The sequence below is a fragment of the Podarcis bocagei genome, assembly GCF_964188305.1.
Source record: "Podarcis bocagei genome assembly, chromosome: 14".
NCBI lineage: Eukaryota > Metazoa > Chordata > Lepidosauria > Squamata > Lacertidae > Podarcis > Podarcis bocagei.
Window position 1 is genome coordinate 37,059,565 of NC_138139.1, and position 19,461 is coordinate 37,079,025.

The 19,461-nt window shown below is 45.3% G+C and overlaps 1 protein-coding gene across 2 annotated transcripts in view; it reads right to left on the reverse strand.

Annotated features, from left to right (window-relative positions):
• FBXL16 (F-box and leucine rich repeat protein 16) overlaps window positions 1-19,461 on the reverse strand; it is an 87,636-nt gene that overhangs the window by 59,983 nt on the left and 8,192 nt on the right. The window contains exons 1-2 of one of the 2 annotated variants that reach the window (XM_081169891.1): window positions 17,553-17,628; window positions 16,702-16,961 (exon numbers count right to left, since the gene is read on the reverse strand). The gene's annotated coding sequence lies outside the window, so the exon portion shown is untranslated. Of the gene's footprint in view, window positions 1-16,701; window positions 16,962-17,552; window positions 17,629-19,461 lie in introns of those variants that run through there. The other variant, XM_081169892.1, reaches the window with a different exon arrangement.

A 19,461-nucleotide genomic window follows, 5' to 3' on the forward strand; every position in this document is an offset into this window, starting at 1 on the left:
AAAGCCAAACCAGTAAAGGAAAAATAATCAGGAAAACGCTGGGGTAAATGAGGACTTTTTAGACCACCTAGCATTGAAGTAAACCTGATCTCTGCTGGAAAATCATTCCGCAGGGCAGGTGCCACCACTGAGAAGGCCCTTCCCTATACTGCAGTCAGGCGAACGGCTCAGTCAACCTCAGGAGATCACAGTGGTGGTCTGTATAGGAGAAGGCAGTCTTTCTGATAGCCAGGGTCTTTTACTACCTTGAAGCTCTCTCCATAGTGGACTGGCAACACAGTTATCTCCCCAAAATATTTGGGATTCAAGGCTGCCCCATTAGGGCAAATAAGGCACTGCCCCACCAGCCTCAGTCTGCTGTCAACCTTTCCCATTTACAAGTGGTCCAGAGGGTGGGCCCTGCCTGTCAGCTTTCTTCTCTTTAGTCTCGGTCTTGCTTGTGTAGAATTCAGCAAGGAGGAGGAATAGGACAGAACTAGAATCAGTTGGCTCTGCTTGCCACTGATTCTGCCTATGAGTATCATTGGCTCTGGCTCTACTCATGGCTGGCTTCCCTGACTTTCCTAGTCCTGATGTGAATATCAACTGCCACTGAGAGCTGTTTGCTTCTGCCAGCTTTGGGCACAGAGAAACATATATGAAAATAAGTCTGTGCAATAAGTCTGTTCTGTCCCATTTTCTACATTCATCTACCATTTTTCTTATTTAAAAATTCATATTTAAATGCAGTTTTCTCACAAAATTCACATTTCTAAATGCATTTCATCCTAAAATACTCATGGGGATATTATGAGTCGAGAATTGCACCATAAAATTTGGAGAAGTGTGAAATCTAAAGGGCAGCTGCAGAAGTGTACCTAGGGTCTCTTGCAGCCCTGGCAAGGAGCCATATCGGTGCCTGCCAAAAGAGTGAAGAAATTTGAACGCCTTTGTGCCACAGTGCAAGGAGGATGGGAAACTTCTCTCGCATTTGATCTCACCATGACAGCTGCAGTGCAGAGCCACAGACATATATGTCATACACTACATAGCCTGATAGGTTATTTTTTTTGGGGGGGTGGCGGCCTACCCCTCCCCCCAGGGGGCACTTTTGCCAACCCCTAGGTACACCTCTGGGCAACTGGAAGCTGATCCGCCCATTAGCCCAGAAGGTGCAAATCAGGTCAGACTGCAAATAATGATTTCCTCAAGAATGATTTCCTATATCAGAGGCTTTAAACCTTTTTGAGTCCACAGCTCCCTTGACCAACTACATTCTTTACGTGGCTCCCCTGTGGGATATCTGGTAAAAACTTGTGTAGTTTCATCATTTACTGGTTTTGCCCATCATTCCTTTAAGGCTTCAAATTTAAGCAGCACAGCTTTGAAAAGGCTTTTAAAAAATTATGAGCCATTTATTGCTTTGCTAAATGTTGCTTTTGAAAGTTGGGAGGAAAATGAAAACAAATTTATATAGCAATCAGAAAAAGATACAAAGTGCACTTTGAAGCACTGATATACTGATATACCGCAATGGCCATTTAGTCTTCATAAAATACACACACAGATCTCCCTGGTGTGTGTTGTGTGTTTGTGTGCATGTACGTGCAGGGAGATAAGGAATCCCATTCCCTACAATCCTAACTGTGCCTACTTATAAGCAAGCCCTACTAAATTCCCACTCCTAGGGTCAGGGGTTGAGAGAGAGAGAGAGAGAGAGAGAGAGAGAGAGAGAGAGAGAGAGAGAGAGAGAGAGTACATGCCTTGGAAATTCACCTCATCTGAGACAGAGACAGGGCTCAGAAACTACATTTCCCATCAGGCCTTGCAGGCCATGCTTTGCAGGTGATGCAGCCCTCACTTCTGCCACACACAGCCTCTTCTATTAATCTAATCTATCTATTAAGAGGAAGGAAGAAAAGAGGGATGGAGGCTGGTGCTGCCCGCGACTCCCCCCACCCACAACACATCTGACCATCATACAATGCACCGAAGGGCACAGCAGCACAACCGTTGAAAACCACTGTCCTATATGAACACATGCAAAGCAGTCGTTGATACCCGACATTGTCGGGCACTTGTCAAAGGCCCAAGCACCCCAACATGGCTCGTGTCTGATGCCTGCCTTTGTGTCTTTGTGGTGAGCAGCTGCATCTGGAATAGGATTCCTAACTCTTCCTTGTTTCAATGAATGTTTCCTTATTTATCAAACTTCATTTATTTGTGAGATGACGGTGACAATAAAAAGCAACGTAAGCTGGATACATTGTGCAGGTTGCAAACTAGTTTTAACTAAACATTTCTTCAAGCAGCACATAGTTAAGTTCTGGAATTTGCTCTCCAAAGGTTTACTTTTTTATTTAACATGATTTATATACTGCTTGATTGCTTAGAGGGTCTATTTTCAGTTTGCCCAAAAACAAAAAAACAAACCACACAGCACAGATTAAAATGGTCAATGCAAGACAAAGTTAAAAACACGCACTCAAAAACTCCAAAATATAAATAAAACAATTCATCTGAAAACTGATTAAAACACATGCCAGCTTCTACATGTCTGGATAGACTTGCCTGAACAAAAATGTTTTTAGCAGGCGCCAAAAGGAATAGAGATGTGGGCTTGTCCACACACCTAGAAAGCAAGGGTCCAAGCAGTTTCCCATTTGCCCTGCCGCATTCCCAGGGAAAACACATTCTTCACTGCTGAATCAGAACAAATGTCAGTCTGTGGAAAAGCCAATTGCTCCAATTCAGTGATAAGGAGCAGGTTTTCACAGAGGAAAGTGCGAGACAAGTGGCAGTGTGGACATAGTCACCAACATGGATGGCTTTCAAAGGGGATTAGACAACTTCACGGAGAATGAGGCTATCAATGACTGCTACTCATTATGGCTGTGTGCAGTTCATCAATACAGCCTCTGAATGCCAGTTCTTAGGGAACGTTAGTGGAGAGCATGCTGTTGGGCTCACGTCCTGCTTGTGTGGCACCAGGTTGGCCCCTGTGAGAACACGATGCTGGACTAGATGGGTCTTTGGGCTGGTCCAGATGAACTCTCATTACGTTCGCAGTTTCCTTATTCTGAAGCTCCTCAGGTAGCATAACTCCCTCCACACACAATTACACACATTTTAACAGTATTTTTTTGTAGCTGAGACCTGTGATGGAACACCCAAGGAAGTGTGGAAACTGTTTGATAACTAGCTTGAGCTCAGTGGCTGAGCATCTGCTTTGCATGCAGAAGGTCCTGAATTCAATCTGAAGCATCTCCAGGTAGGACTGGGATTGTTCCTAGTCTGAAACCCTGGAGGTTCATCAATACTGAGCTAGATGGACCAATGGTCTGATGCAGCATAAGGCAGTTTCCTACTTTCCTAAGTTCTGCTTTGCATGCTAGCCTAGAAAAAGACAGATCAGGTCAGTTTCACAGTGGACTTTGCCAAAAACCTAATCCCTCAAGCATTCCTAGTATGAAGCAACTCCGGTTGTGTGAACAGCCCTAGGATTGCTACCCTAGAGGGTATTATGTTGTTGTTGTTTAGTCGTTTAGTCGTGTCCGACTCTTTGTGACCCCATGGACCAGAGCACACCAGGCACTCCTGTCTTCCACTGACTCCTGCAGATTGGTCAGACTCATGTTTGTAGCTTCGAGGACACTGTCTAACCATCTTGTCCTCTGTCATCCCCTTCTCCTTGTGCCCTCAATGTTTCTCAATATCAGGGTCTTTTCCAGGGAGTCTTCTCTTCTCATGAGGTGGCCAAAGTACTGGAGCCTCAGCTTCAGGGTATTATAGTGACTTGTAATCATGGTAGGTGGGTAGACACAGCTGAAACACTCTGGTATACCTTGATCACGGAGGCCTTGGCTGTTTGCTCTTAGGATAATGGAACAAATTATCCTTAACTGTATGCAAACAAATCCTCTGCGTGGTAGACATTCCCCGCCATCCTGTTTTTACAGCAGGGTTTCCCCAGTGTGCAAATGTCTTCATGATCTATATCGTCTAACCAGCCTCGTGAGCAGGGTTTATTCTGAGTTCAGCATTCACCAGCACTTGGTTCCAAAACCCAAAGAAACCCTCCATTAAACCCAAACCCTTTAGAGGTTAATGGGAGTCGCTGTCTATCGCAAGAGTGAACACACCAGCGCCCTGCAGGGTTATTTACACAGAGAGGCCTGGCTTTCACCCTCTCTGACATCTCACTGCGAGTGGCGGAGGCAGCAAGCACAGCCCCTCCCCTCTCCCCATCCCCCTCTGCCTGCAAATTGCTGCAGCTTTTGAAAAAGCGAACATATGGCTCTCCTTCAGTGGCTATCTGAGAACTTAAAGGCAATGCTGTTGTGCTCAGCAAAGGCAGGCTGCAACCCGAACACCCACACACCCCACACCCCACATCAGTTTCCCTTTTGGGATCTCCTGCACAGTGTGCTTTCCAATGATGTTTGCATCTACCCAGCAGGGGTGCTACCCTATTCCTCCTAAAACGTATGCTCCAAATGGCTCCATTTTTTGGTTCGTGTCCCTAGTAAATTCATGTCCCCTGCCTTTTGGGGATGCCTTGCTACACCCCGCCCCCTTGAGTGTGAGTTGCTAAAGTCGTTCTTCTTCAGAATTCAGCTGCGTCCCCAGACTCCCTGGAAGTGAAACCTCTGTGCGGGGAGCAGATGCCTCCTCTCTAGTGTCGAGGCAGACATGAGGACACTGAAGCACTGTGCAGTTCACAGCCTGCCATTTCACACTCAGCAGCTGCTGAGCCACATCTGAACTGCTGGTCACCTATTTTGGGACAGCTCTGTTTTGTTTATTTTGAGCGGAAAGGAACAAAACCCTCTTCTGGCTTTGAAATCACTGGAGGAGAGAGGCGATTGCAAAGCAAGCAAAGAGAGCACAAGGAAGAGATAAGAGTCAAGCCCTTAGCAATGGAAAATAAGGGCGGTGGAAGGTCTCAGGACCACTCATTCTAGGGCCCTTCAAATGAGAATTGGCGTATTATGAGCACGTCCCTATTATTATTATTTAGTATTATTACATATTAATGACTCAGTGCTGAGCAGAGAAGCACCAAACCAGACAGATTCAGCAACCATCTTCCTTCTCCCACAGTACTTTTGGGTTTTCCCACACTCTTCCCACTCTGACCTGGAGATGCCAGGTTTTGAACCTGAGACCTTCCGCATGCAAAGCAGGTGCTCTACCACTGAGTTATGGCCTGTTTGCTAAAAAATAAAATAACGGAAGCTTCCAGTCCTCATGGCTATGATTAGAGGGCTGACACATCAATAGAAGCCTGGGAAGCTGGCTTATACCAAGTCAGACTATTAGTCCATCTAACCCAATATCAGGACTCTGGTCCTGGCGTGCTCTGGTCCATGGGGTCACAAAGAGTCGGACACGACTAAACGGCTAAACAACAACAAACCCAATATTGTCAACACCAGCTGGCAGAAGCTCTCCAGGGTTTCAAGAGACCCCTGGAAGAAGCATGCAAGGACCTGACTACCACAGCACTCTCTCATCGGAAGCTGCCTTAAACAGAGTCAGACCAACCATCCCATCTAGTTCAGTATGGCCAGAGCTGACTGGCAGCAGCCCCCTGGAATTAAAGGTAGGAGCATTCCCCAGTCCTATTTGGAGATTCCAGGGTTTGAACCTGGGACCGTGTGCATGCAAAGCAGCTGCTCTGCCACTGAGCTATTGCCCACTCACTCAGCCCATCCTCTGTGCCATCACAAGTGATCAGGAAGATGAGCTGGACGGATGGGGCCTTCTCAGTAAGTTGGTGGTGGTGATGAAGCTGACTGTTTCTACATCACACAAAAAATAGGATAAGAGAGGGTGCAGATTTGCATGAAATATGGGTTTATATGCAATTTGTAAAGAATTACTACAATTTTAAAAGAAACACAATACTTTTCACCATAGTGGAGAAGACTCTGAGCAGATGACCTCTACTGCAATATCTAGAGGGTCAAGGAGCCCCCACCTCTGTAGAAAATCAACCACAAAAACAGACAGGTGTCCCTGGAAGGAATAAGATGATGGGGGGTGGGTTCAGGGTTTGTTTGTTTTTGTTTTTGTTTTTGTTTTTGCATCTGATCACCTGCCATTAGCCACACTCAAGACTGCAAACTCTAGATTTATGAGGAAGAGAACAAGGGGCTCCAGGATGAAATTCTGCTGCAGGGTTGTTTGAAAAGAAAAGCCATTCAAAAAACTGAAGCCGTTAGTCACTCAGCTGAGGGCACGTGAGGATAAAACCAAGGTTTCCTGAAGATGAACCACAAGACCGGACAGTTTCCTTTTGGTTTAGACAATTGAAACTAATAGTGGGCTGTTCCCCCACAATCACGTTTAAAAACAAATATATATACAAATCCAGTGAGATTCGACAACCCTGTAGCAGCAGCAGAAGAATAACTTCGGGGTGTGGCAAACAAGGGGCAGGATGACATGATCACCAGTTTCTTTTTTGAATATCGAGATACAGTTAAAGGGTCAGGAGGAGAACCCACAAAAGCGATGTTGGCTGAACAAATTTGATGCTCTCTAATACAGATGGCACAAGAGTGAAGGAGGTGGGCAAATGCGCCCATTTCATTTTTTCCTCAGTTTTCCAAGCTTAAGTTCAGTTCTCCACATTTTCACATCAGTGAAAGAAAGAAAGAAAGAAAGAAAGAAAGAAAGAAAGAACAAATCCCCATTAAAATTCACCAGCATTTTAGTGCGGGTTTCTCATACATATTTTTGGTATGCAATTTTGCCCAAAGCATAATTTTTTTGTAAAGCCATTTCCCCTAATATAATGCATTTTTGTGTTTGTGTTCATGAATATATGTATTTCTATGCACGCTTGACCCCAGCATATGCATCTCCTTGCTTATGCAAGGATTGTTATCTTTGAAACCAGACTTGGAATGAATAGATCAGCATTTGAACAGAGCTGGGGTGGCAAACTGGTGGCCTTCCAGATGTGGTTGATCTCCACAGCAACCGGCATGGCCAGTGGTCAGGGATGATGGGTGCTGTGGTCCAAAAACATCTGGAGAAACAGCTTACCCAGCTCTGAAACAGAGAATGTCTTCAAATAGAGGACTTTCCTCTGTAAAGTGGGACATAGGGACAAAGACTGCCATGTTCTCTGGTCTACGGTGGACATGTAAAATAGTAAAAAGACTTCTGGGAAATGATATACAATGAATTGAAAAAAAATGTTTAAGATAACTTTTATTAAAACAAACAAACCCAGAAGCCTTTTTACTAGGGTTAACAGGAGACGAAATGCCAAAAGATTTTAATAGACTATTTACCGGTATGTACATGACAACAGCTGCAAGAATGCTACTTGCCCCGAAGTGGAAGGAAAAGAAAGTCCCAACTAAAGAAGCATGGATAACCAAGATGATGGACTATGCCAAAATGGCAAAGATGACCATGAGGATCAGGCACCAAGATGACAAAAAATTCAGTCAAGAGTGGAAAAAGTTTATAGAATACCTTAAAGACCACTGTATATACTTAAAAACATTAGCAGGATTGTTGTAACACTTATAATGTAATATGAAATTCCTTCCAGTAACACCTTAGAGACCAACTAAGTTTGTTATTGGTATGAGCTTTCATGTGCATACCAATAAAAAACTTGGTTGGTCTCTAAGGTGCTACTGGAAGGAATTATTTATTTATTTTGTTTTGTTTCGACTATGGCAGACCAACTAGGCTACCTAGCTGTAAATGTAATATGAGTTAAGGAGTTCAAAAAGGAGATAATGTAGATTAGAAAAATGTAATGATATATCTATCTATCTAATATATATATATAAAAATTGGAAACCAGAGGGTGGGGGAAGTCCAAGGGATCTGAGTAGCCCCAGCAATGTAGAAATTGAAAAAGATGTGAGTGTATAACAATATTGCAGCCCTGTTCAGGGAAGTTTTTAATATTCAACACTGTACTGTTTTTAACACTTGATTGGGAGCCACCCAGAGTGGCTGGGGAAACTCAGCCAGATGGGCGGGGTATAAATAATAAATTATTATTATTGTTGTCTTAAAAAATGAAAAATGAATTATTATTTTTAAAAAGACTGCCATGTTCTCAGGCCTCTGTTCCCACCTCTGGTTCAAAGGAAGACTCAGAGGGGAGAAGGCATCACCCAGGGAGGCATCACCTCCCGCTCCAGGACCTTCCTGGTCAGATGACATGACTTAACCTGATTAATTGGACTGAAAGCCCCCTGCCCCATGCAATCTTCACTGCCCCTGTGCCCCAGGAACCTGCAATGGCCCTTTGAGAAACAAACAGGTCTTCAGAGGCAAGCAGGGCCCACAGCCAGCCAGACCAGTGACGATTCATAAGGAATCAGCCAGGCTGCTAAGACAACAGCTCTTCTTGGGAGAGTTGCAGCCAGCATTTGCCACAGTGATCTGTCCAGGGTCCTGACAGACGGGCCTTGTTGTGATCCTGCAGAGCCTACTTTGACTCTGCTCTACCAGAATGGACTTTGCATTGTTATTGGTTGTGACTCTTCCTCCTCCTCACCTAACCCTGCCTTGCCGGGAAGTGCCACATCCTCAACACAGCCTTCCCCAGAAGCCTTGAGCCAAGCTAGAAGAGGACATCAACAGGATAGGTTAGATAGTGCACCCTCTCTACGGTTTAGCCAGCACCTACTGAAGACCTTCTTCTTCCAACAAACCTTTTATATAGATATTTACATTGGAATGCTTTTTAAATATATATGTATATATAGAGAGAGAGAGTGAGTGAGAGTTGTACTTTGTTTGTCGAATGGAATCCTTTCCAGAAGTCCGTTCGACTTCCGAAAAGTTTGCAAACCAAGGCGTGGCTTCTGATTGGCTGATTGGCTCCGGAAACAATGCCAACAGCCAAAAAAGACGTTCGGCTTCCAAAAAACATTCGCAAACCAGAACACTTATTTCCAGGTTTGTGGTGTTTGGGAGCCAAAACATCCGAGTACCAAGGCGTTCAACAACCAAGGTACGACTGTATATGGAATTGTTTTTCATCATTGATTGTTTTAGCAGTAATGTGTTTGCTGCCCTGGGCTCCTCTGGGTGGACAGATGGGATGATACAATAAACAACAACAACAACAAAAAAGCATATCATCATTAAGGAAACTCTATTGGTCAGTTCACCTATGCATCACTTGCTGTTGGCAGCATCAAGCAACAGGTTGAATGTGTGAATGAGCCACCTATTGCCCACTTAGAGTGTTCCTGTCACCAGATGCTGACTCAAAGGCAAACGCTTTGCCACGGAGGCAGCTCCTGTATGCAGCTATGAGAGTACAAAGTCTTGAGTGCCCCATCCCTAGCTGAGGTGGTTCTGTGTGCGTAATCTTACCATCTCTTCCCTTAGGAACTGGCTCAGGCAACTTTCTTGTGAATACTGTATTAAACTTTGGAGGGTGGTGGTGGGGAACAGGTCTGATATTTTTGGAAGTGAGATCCTGTGAAAATGTAAAGGTGCTAATTTGTGACATTTAAGTGCAAAAGCTTTTCTGGCCTGAAGGAAAAGCTGTTTTGAATATCTCGTTTTTTTCAATATCTCTTCAGCAGAGTGAGCTACCGGGTTCAATTAATGTGACATCTAAACTGCTCACTGCAGCAAACGCCTCACTCCCCCCAAATATTTTGTGTAATCGTTTAGAGGTTTGCAAACTTCAGGCAAGTAATGATACCTTTTCCCCACCTCCTGAATTATACTCCCCCCCCCTAAACTAAAGTTGGAGTGTAAGAACTGCCCTGGTGGATCAGGTCTGTGGCCATGTAGTCCAACACCCTGTTCTCATGGAAGCAAGGCAGATGCCTAAGGGAGGCCTGCAAGCAAGACCTGAATGCAATAGCACTGTCCCTAGAGGAATGGAGGAAGCTGCCTAATACCACCCCAGGCTAGCTCAGCATCATAGCTACTCTGGCAGGTCTTCTCCAGGGTTTCAGGCAGAGAAGGGTCTTTTGCATCACCTGCTATTTTGTACAGTGGCAGAGCATCTGCTTGGCAAGCAGAAGGTCCCACGTTCAATCCCTGGCATATCCAGGTAGGGCTGAGAGAGACTTGCCACCCGAAACCCTGGGGAGGCGCTGCTGGTCAGTGTAGGCAATACTAGGCTCAATGGACCAATGGTCTGAGTATGAGGCAGCTTCCTATGTTCCTATCTAACTAAAAATGCCAGGAATTGAACCTAAGACCTTCTGCTTGCAAACCACATGTTTTACCACTAAGGAGTACAATACTGCCCATTGGTAAAGTCAAAAGTTTAGTTTTCACTCTATTAATGTGCTACATTTCCTCAGAGGGACACCCTTTCCTCCAGGTGCTTTGAGAGGCAGAAATAGTAACCAGCTTTTAAAACACTTCTTAAACATACAGTATAGGATTGCATTCCTCTAATGCACCCATCTGCACCATTTGAAGCATCATCGTACCACTTTAAACAGTTGTGGCTTCCCCTAAAGTTTCCTGGGAACTGCAGTTTGTTCAGGGTGCTGAGAGTTGTTAGGAGAAACCCCCCTTCCTCTCACCCAGCTACAACTCCAGGTGTGGTTTAATAGTCAATCCCTCTTCACAAGGAATTCTGGGAACTTTAGCTTTGGACATGTTCACCCAAGCCATCCTAGATTCTTGATTCCCCATTCTTAAACTTTTTCATTCATGCACTGTTCCATTTTATCTGTGGTATATAGTTTCATTTCTGGTTTCATTTACCTTTTAAAAGACATTTTATTCAATTGTGTATATATATATATATATGCAGGTTTTGGTGTCTTCGGGTGTCTTCCCGTGTAAGAGTTGGGGTGTCTAGGCGACGTTTCGACGAGGTCTCACTCGTCATCTTCAGGCTGGTGCTTTCGGCTTCTTGTTACTGGAACAGAGCAGGATCTCAGTGTTTGAGTTCCTATAAATACTGTTGAGGGGGTGTGGTGTATAGCCTCCAACGTTCTGGGCAGAGAGGAAGTTCCCAGGTTAGTGTGCCTTTTCTTCTTTTGTTCATTAATTACTTGAGGGATATCTTGAGAGATTTCTTGAGTGATAATCTGAGTACCATTTAGGAGGGTCATTAGGTGTGAATTAGTTGCTAAAGCTTTCGTGTCTTGACCTCTTGAGCACAAAACCACAGCTCGCCCCTATACACGAAGCCAAGCCAGAGCACAACTAAGTGCAGTACAGCCATCTTCTCAGAAAAACTCTTCACAAGCTCAAGAGGTCAAGACACGAAAGCTTTAGCAACTAATCCACACCTAATGACCCTCCTAAGTGGTACTCAGAATATCACTCAAGAAATCACTCAAGATATCCCTCAAGTAATTAATGAACAAAAGAAGAAAAGGCACACTAACTTGGGAACTTCCTCTCTGCCCAGAACGTTGGAGGCTATACACCACACCCCCTCAACAGTATTTATAGGAACTCAAACACTGAGATCCTGCTCTGTTCCAGTAACAAGAAGCCGAAAGCACCAGCCTGAAGATGACGAGTGAGACCTCGTCGAAACGTCGCCTAGACACCCCAACTCTTACACGGGAAGACACCCGAAGACACCAAAACCTGCATATATATATATATATATATATATATATATATATATATATATATATATATATGAGAAATTTATTTTTATATTAGGCAGATTTAAATATACAGAGATAAATAAATAAATACATTTCTGCCTGAAGGGCTGCAAGAATAAGGACTCCCAGTCCAGCACTTCTGAGTGAATCACTGTGCTGGACCCATGTCCGCACTGGAAACAGGAAGAACTGGGGCACTGACTCATGCCTGATCTCCTTTGAGTGTGGCTAACCTTGCTACCTCTCTGCAGCAGGTGTGATTGGGTCATCCAATCACACCTGATGCAGAAAACCAAGAATATAAACTTAAGAATATAAAAGGAGCCCCACTGGATCAGGCCAATGGCCCATTTGGTCCAGCATCCTGGACCCAGCCACAAGAGCACTTCTCTCCTCATTTGCAATTCCCAGCAACTGGTATGTAGTGGCATACGGCCTCTGACAGCAGAAGTGGTACCCAGGTATCATGATGGTTTAGGAACGTAAGAAGAGCCGTGCTGGGTCAGGCCAAAGGTTCATCTAGCCCAGCATCCTGCTGTCAACGTGACTTCCTATGGGAAGCCTGAAAGCAGGACTTGAGCACAACAGCCGTCTCCTCACTTGTGATTCCCAGCATCTGGTCTTCAGAGCAGTGGTGGCAGAGCCTAGCCATTGTGTCTAGCAGCCTTCTCCATGAACCTCTCCAATTGTCTTTCGAAGCCATCCAATTGGGTGGCCATCAATATATCTGGTGGGAGCAAATAATATATTTTTATCTATGCACTGCTGTATGTCTTGAATCCTCAGATGTTCATTGTGAGAGAGGGAGGATTTTTTCCTCTCTATCTACTTTCTCCATGCCATGTACAATTTCATAAACATCTACCATGTCGCCTTTTATTCATCTTTTCTATGAACTAAAAAGTTCCAAATGCTGTAAGCTTTCCTCTAAGAGAGTCACTCCATCCTCTTTATTTATCACCTAGAGAATCGTGTTTGCGTGCACACCAAAATCTGGAGAACTTTTGGCATATGTGCCATTTAAAATTTTCTGAAAGGGATCCCCACAATGTACCCGCACAGAGCATTTGAAGGTAGGGTGGTCAGTTATGCATTAGCAAAAGAAAAAGGAAAAAAAGAGTAAGTGAATCACTGGAGATGGAAGGAAGTCCTTCTTCATGCAGTGCATAGTTAAACTATGGAACTCACTGCCACAAGGGTCCATGATATGGCCACCAACTTGGATGGCTTTAAAATAGGATTAGACAAATTCCTGAAGAATAAGTTGATCAATGGCTTCTAGGCACAATGGCTATGTTCTTCCTCCAGGATCAGTTGCTGGAAACTATGGGGTGGGGTAGCTGTGCTCTTGTGCTCAACTCCTGCTTGAGGGTTGCCCACAAGAATCTGGGCAGCCAGGACGGTGGGCTAGATGTGCCATTGGCCCCATGCAGCAGGCTCTTCTTTCATTCTTATGAGAGTGATGTATAATGAATGGTCGGCTTGGGCCTTCAGATCCCTCCTGAAGAGGCACCTTCTCTTTGAACCTTTTCGCACAGCCTCCCACTTCCCACATCTAACTGAGCCTGCAGCCAAACCTCAGCACATGCAACTGAAACAAGCCGATATTCCTCCTCTGTTTATTCTGGCTGCACTTCCCTCCTTTTCCTTGGTTTAGATCAGGTGTGGTGAACATTAGGCCTTCCAGATGTTGCTGAACTACAGCTCCCATCAGCCCTAGCAAGCATGGTCAATGGCCAGGGATGATGGGAGTTGTAGTTCAGCGACATCTGGAGGGCCAAAGTTTCCCCCAACCCTGATTTAAATTGGAAGGTCCTCAGAACAGAGATCTGTCACCTGCTACTCTAGCAATCCAAATGGATGAAAATCCTTGGTATGATAAGGAGGCTGCCCTTTTATAGACACAAGAGCGTTCCTAAATTCATTTGTGAAGTATTTCAGGATACACAGTCACACAGTACCTTCTAACAACTTTTTTTCTTTTTTTTCCAAGGGAGGAAACAGCTGTGTGCGAAGCAGGAATTTTGCAGATGATTTCTCCACTAACAACCCAAAACAACACCCTCCTACAGGAAGCAGTGATGGCCATCAACTTGGATGTCTTTAAAAGAAGACCGGACAAATTCACAGAGGAGAAGGTCACTGATGGATACTAGCCAGGGTGGCCCTGTTCTGCCTCCGTGGTCAGAGGCACCAATGCTTCTGAGTACCAGTTGCTGGAAACCACAGGAGGGGAGAATGTTCTTATGTTCAGGTCCTGCTTGAGAATTTCCCCCACAGGCATCTGGCTGGCCATTGCGAGAACAGGATGCTGGACTAGATGGGCATTGGCCTGATCCATCAGGGATCTTCTTATGCCCTCCAGATGCTTTGGGCTATTGTTTCATCAGTCCCAGACAGGAGATGCCACCCTAAACCTCTGGAGGGAACCAGATTATGAAAGCCTGTCTGAGGGCTTCTCCATACCTTCCTTTGCCCCACCATTTTCTTCCTGGGGAAACCCAGTTGTTTGCACTGCATTGGAACAAATGCCATTGGGTTTTCCATGGAATTTCATTTGTTCTGATTTAGTGCTAAGGAGAGGGTTGTCCCGGGGAAAGTGTCGTGGCAAAGGCAAAACCACTCAGACCAGTGCCTATAAAGTGTGGGTCAAGTGTGAAACTGCTTGGACCTAAGCTTTTTAGGCACGGGACAAGCAGAAATGTGGACGAGCTCTTACACAGAGTGAAGCAAACACCAACCAACCCAGCATGCTGAAACTGAACCTTGGGTGACCCCTTGCCCATCTTTCTAATGGCAGGCATGGATCCCACAGAAAATCGTTTCTTTGAGCATATGCAAAACGTTTTGTTTGCCACTACTGAGAATAGCCACAGCCAGCTCCCACATGTCTGGGCTTAGCGATTATGGATTTCCAACGCAGCAGGCACAATTTAACCAGGGAATGGCCATTTTTAGAACAGAAACAGTGAAGAACACAGCCCACCATAATCTGCTCATTGTTTCTGTTATTATGGGGAATCAGCACAGCTAAACTTGCACGACTACCAGCCCTGTTTAGTTAACAACTGTGGCGTCTTTCAGTGCTAAATTAAGACGGAATTATTATCAGCTCTCTCTCTCACCTTCACAATGTTTACACCACAACCCTCTTTTCATATCAGAATTCAGTTCTCAAACAGAGAGGGCAGCACATCTGGCATATGCCAGGATATTTTTCACCAACCATTGGAATTTCCAACTGACCAGAAAATAAAAATGGCCTAGGCTGTTTTTCTGCCTTTCACAGCTGCTTCATGGGCAGATATCAGCAGGTGAAGCTTTTAGAGTGCAAGGACACACACCTGTTCATCTGACAACATCTGTGGCTCAGCTCCAGCTATTGGGAAAGGTGCAGGAGCAGAGGCTAGAAAAAGAGTTGGCAACTCTACTGCTTGTTAGCAGGGGTAGGGAGAGAACCACATCTCACCAGCTGCCACACTCATGGAACAAGGGATCAAGATTTTCAGGACCGAGCACACAAGTTGGAGCCTCCAAAATAGTCATTTTAGAAAGAAACAAAGCCCCAAATTCAACGAGAAAACAGAAGCTCTCCAGCTAGCCACAGACCACTCTCTTAAGCATGGGAAGAAAGCTGCAGAGATATCTTCCAAACAACACAGCCCTCGCATCACCAACCCAAAAATAAATTCACTGCATTTCGAAACAATAACAGGCAAGCCAAACAGCATCCTGCTGAAATCTGCCATTGGTGTCTCCTCTATGGCTGCTGATCACTACAGTGCCATTCCAAATCTTGGCTCTTGGCAGTCTCTAGGCAGAACCCCCCAAGAAGACCATTTGCTCTTTTTATGTGTGTGTGTATATATATGTGTATATATGTATATATATGTATATATATATATATATATATATATATGGGAAAGGGAGCTTTTGATAGTGCTGCCACTTTTTAAATTAAAAAACCCCCAACCCTTCTGGTGTGCCTTTAACTACAGAACCCTGAAAAAATGTAACAGGTGACACTTTCCTGGGTCATTTCTTGTTCTGCGCCAGTCAACCTGTTTTTTATTTTTATTTTTGTACCAGAGGTTCTTAGGGGAAAAGCATAGGTATGGGGGGGGGGGAGGTCCAGAAAATTAAATTTGTGCAGACCAAATCTGTGCATGGAAATAATTCTTGACGAGTTCAGTGGAGCTTACTCCCAGGCAAGTGTTCCTAGCAGTGGACTCTCAAGACCCACACAGAAGTGGATATACGACATCAAACAAAAATTCCTGCGTTGTTATTATTATTTCTTTCTTTAAAAAAACCAAACCAATTTTTCAACCAGGATGGAAGGCAAGAGACGAAACAGCAGGGCCCTCTTCTCTTTCCACTGGGCAGAGAAGCAAAATCCAAAACAGTCAGGTCAGGCTTGCCATGTTTTCTTTCTCCCAGTCTACCTTCTTTCCAAACTAAAAGATCCACGTGGGGCCCAAAAATCAACCATCTCACCGCCACATCCTCTCGGCCAGCCCAGATGGGGATCAGGAAATGGCGCCATCAAGACACCCCCCAAATCCATGAATCACAACAGCAGCAACACCCCCCGCTCCCCGAAAAAGAATGACAACAACAACAGTGTGTCCCACTCAACACCCAGCCTCTCGATGAGATTGCTTTGGTAGCGATCCACTAAAATTTCCATTCAATGCAGCAAACCAAAACTGGGGGAGGGGGGTGTTTGAGCAGGAAGGATCAAATCCCCCCCTCCCCAATCTAAAAACAACCACCACCTAGGCTGCCAGACTATATTAGAGTATCTGCTGGAGACAGATAGAAACACAGAGTCGGATCCCTGTTAAGCAAAGCAAGGAGGTTTGTCCTTATGTAACACTGGCTTTGAGATGCTCTGATCTTCACTGAGGAGGGATGTAATTACAGCCCCTGGATGGTCTCTCCCTTGGTGGTGCAAATGCAAGAAAAACCCTCTGGTTGGGATGCCGTCCTACAGACATCAATACCTGGTGGGAAGGTATTCAGGGGAGGGAGGGAGGGAGAGTGTGTGTGCAAGCGTGAGAGAGAGAGAGGGGGGTGGGGGAGATATTTGTGCCGTAAAGGATTAAATACACAGATGCGGCATGCTTACCTCCAGGAGAGTCGTTTTAGCTCATGCCATGCCTTCCGCACACCGACGGCCTTTTCATGTAAAGAAGAGAAGCATCAGGGACCGGATGGAGGGATGCCAGAGGTGGGGGGGGGGCAGCAAAGAGGAGTCGAAATCTCCCTTGTTTTCCAATCCAGCCTGATGGAGAACCTCAGCCAGGGAACCTTCTTCCTTCTCCCCTCTCCTCCAGCGCACAAACCTCCTGCTTCCAGCCTGCTCAGAGGAGAATCCACGGCTGGTCTCTGTTGTTTTCAGAAATGGAGATGGGAGACAGAGGGAGGGGGGAGAGAGAGAATAATACTAACAACAACAACCTGGGGGGGGGAATACTCGGGGAGAAGCATCCCACCAGATCAGGATGAATGGAGCTGCAGAAGAGGTGGCAGCGATGGGAAAATAGGCGTCCCCTTCTTTTCTCTCCTCCTCTCCGCCCCCCCCAAGCAAAAATCAAGAGATGGTTATCCAGAGTGCAGGGAATGAAAGATGCTGGCGTTGGTTCTCTCTCTCTCTCTCTCTCTCTGCCTGTTTCCCTCCCTCAACACACACTCACATGCACACACACCCGCTTGCAGGCATGTTCATGCACGCACCCTCAAGTGTCGTAGAGCAAAGCCAGTTAAAGAGGCACGGCTGTTATTATCAATAATGCATGACTGCAGGCCGGCGAGTCCCATCTCTCTCTCCCCCCCTCCCTCCCCCCCCCCCACCTCTGCACACTCACTCACACAGAGAGATATACACACCCCTCCTGGCTCGGATCCTAAAGAGATTACAACAACCGCTCGCTGTGAATAAATACAAGGGCTCCCCACTCTCCTCCTTTACGGCCTTACCTTGTTTTGATTTGGATTATTTTTACAGTTTAGGTCGATCAAGTGGGGTTGGGTTTGCAAGAGATCTATTGCAAACCATATATATCTATATCTGCAAGCTCGGGAGGGAGGGAGGGATGAAATGATGGATAGGGGATTAGTGTGTATGGTTTATAATAGGGCTGTCAAGAGGCTTTTTATAGCCCCATCAACAACCCAGTTGAGCCTGGACTTAAACCAATTTACATTCCGATCCTAAGTCTTGCAGTGCCAAGGTATGGCCAGCAGCTCTGAAGGCCAGGCCCAGGGTGTTTCAAGACAGTTTCTAACTTCCAAGATTCAAATCAAATCTCTCCTCCCCACTGCATTCATTGCCACTAGGGATGGGCAAATATGTCCATTTCAGTTTCTTTCAGTTTCTCATTTTAGTTCTCCTCATTTCCACATTTGTTTGCAATGAAAAAACCCAACAAAAGTCCTCATGAAAATTCAGCAGTAGTGTGAATTTCCCCTAATATACATATATTTGTATTCTAGTTTGTGCAATATACACAATTTCTACAATCTGAGAAAAGGCAAAGCAAATCCCTCCTTATATAATGCCTTTTGGTATGCTGCTTTCCCAAACAGAGGCATTTCTAGACACACTTTACCCAAAGCTCAGTTGGTTAGAGCGAGGGGCTGATGACTCCAAGGTTGAAGGTTCGGTCCCCGTATTGGGACAGCTGCTCATCCCTGCATTGCAAGGAGTTGGAGTCGATGACCCCCAGGGTCTCTTCCAACTTGACTACAATTCTATGATTCTAAGTGCATGCATTTTGTCCACATTTCTTGACTGGAGAGCCATGGTGCAAAATGCAGCAAGGTGCAAATTTCAAAGCATGACTGCATTTGGGTTTGTGTACTGATCCAGAAAGGGCAAATTAGGTAGGTTCACCTAAAATGCGAACTGAATCCAATTTCTCCCTCACCCCAATCATCACATTTTGATTTTTTATTTTTTTTTGAGGGGGAATTAGGAACAAAATGAATATCCATGTTCCCCCACCCACATTTTCCCTGAGCAGATTCGTAGCATGGACAGAGCAGCATGTTTCTGAATGGTTATTGATGTTCCACAAAGCAGCGGCAACTACCACCAGCACAGAAAGTAAAGGGGGGGGGGGGAGAGAGAAGGTTACATATTAGCAAACTATTTTACTGAATCCTATCACACAAGAGCCTACTGTACAAAACAACAGAAGCCGCACAATAGTCTGGTAAGCTGGGGAACCTGTCGCCCTCCAGAAGTTATTTGAACGCAATGTCCAGCATCCCTGATCATTGGCTATGCTGGCATTGCCCAAGGGGAATTGGGGTCATCTGGGGCTGAGCCGAGTCGGAGTCCAACCACATGTGGTTTTGTATTATGTTTTAATTTGTTGGAAGCCACCCGGAGCGGCTGGGGGAACTCAGTCAGATGGGCAGCATATAAATAATAAATTGCTGTTATTATTATGTGGAGGGCACCATGTTGGCCACCTCTGGTAGGGCAGAAGGCAGGCAGCCCAACTGTAGGTGGAGCCGGAGCCAATAACAGGCAGAGCCAGAGCCAATGACACAACTCCTTCTTGTTTTGTCCCCCTCCTCCCCTCCCTGCTGAGTTCAACAAGGACAACATGGAGACAGAGGAGGAGAAAGCTGGCAGGCAGAGCCCCATTCACCCTAATGGAAGCAGCCTCTATTGCTTAACAGTATTTGGGTTTATTATTACAGTGGTACCTCGGGTTACATACGCTTCAGGTTACAGACGCTTCAGGTTACAGACTCCGCTAACCCAGAAATAGTGCTACAGGTTAAGAACTTTGCTTCAGGATAAGAACAGAAATTGTGCTCCGGTGGCGCAGCAGGAGGCCCCATTAGCTAAAGTGGTGCTTCAGGTTAAGAACAG